This window comes from Parasteatoda tepidariorum, chromosome 7 (assembly GCF_043381705.1).
Source record: "Parasteatoda tepidariorum isolate YZ-2023 chromosome 7, CAS_Ptep_4.0, whole genome shotgun sequence".
Classification (NCBI taxonomy): Eukaryota; Metazoa; Arthropoda; class Arachnida; order Araneae; family Theridiidae; genus Parasteatoda; species Parasteatoda tepidariorum.
Genome location: NC_092210.1, coordinates 14039442 through 14040818, shown reverse-complemented (window position 1 = coordinate 14040818; position 1377 = coordinate 14039442).

The following is a 1377-nucleotide window of genomic DNA, read 5'->3' as shown; positions in this document are numbered from 1 at the left end:
AAAAAAAAAAAAAAAAAAAAAAAAAAAAAAAAAAAAAAAAAAAAAAACATCTGAAAGCAAAATTATTTTAAAACAAAAGTTTAATTGGGCATTTATATATATATATACTACATATTTATAACCGTCGTTGAACAGCCGAGACAATTTTAGGTTTACGCCGACCAATGTTCAACGCCGTTGCCTTGTAATTTTGAACCCAATTCAGAAGACAAGGGAACTCCAGGATCAAGTATCGGGAGAAATTTTGCCTTCGTGGAGGACTTTTTGATGGAACTGGCCAGCATTTGCGTTACGTGGAGAGGAAAACCTCTCACTGTTAGCCTGGCGGCAAGGGGACTTCAACCCATGATCCGTCTACCACTGAGGATATTTCATGTCAGCACTGTGGTCGGTGCAAGCCGAAGAGATGTAGTATTACTGTAAGACAATTCTTCAACGTTAACCATTTTTGGTCAAGGTTACTGCTTTCGAAATATCGTAATTAGTTCAGTTTCTCATCTATGTCACGTAATTGGGCCTAGTTTCCAAAGGGGTTTGATATGACATGATGATTTCATATTACGCCGCCTGGTATGCCCTAGGTGTTCCTCCTTATCTATCCTCAGCAGATATTAAATTATCGAATAAATATAATAATATCAACGAATAAATTAATATCAAAGCGGATATAACAAATATTTCGAACAATAACCAAGGCGATTATGCGATTGTGGACATTCACCTGTGAAAGTCTAAATTCTTCTGATTTCGGTCATTGACGATAACAAACACATCGAAATTTGTTTGATTGCTTTATGGAACTTAGAGGTGTTTTTAACAACCTTTTTAGAACGCCTTCATGTTTTCTGCGGCCATCAAATCGTATTTGATGTTTCAGTCTCGCATTCTTCAACGGTGATTCCTTGGATTTCGGTTTAAGCATTTATAAGGTGATCAGTAATATGCATGCTTTCAATTTTGTTAAGGATTTTAAATTGTTATGTTAAAGGAGATCATTACAGAGCACCCTGTAAATTTTTTTCAAATTAATGGATTAGGGAAAAAACGTTACAAGATGATTCGTGTATAAATTTCGCAATGGCAAATTCAAAACAAAAATCGTCAATTTCGGCTCACAAAATAGTTTATAATTAACACAATTCTAATACTAATAGTTTCTAATATCTAATTAGTAGGAAAAAAATATTACAAGACGATTCGTATTTAAATTTCACAATGGCAAATTCAAAACAAAAATCGTCAATTTTGGCTTACAAAATGGCTTATAACTAACACAATTTTATTACCAATAGTTTCTAATATCAAAGTTAGTAGGGGGAAAAAATATTATAAGATGATTCGTATTTAAATTTCACAATGGCAAATTCAAGACAAAAA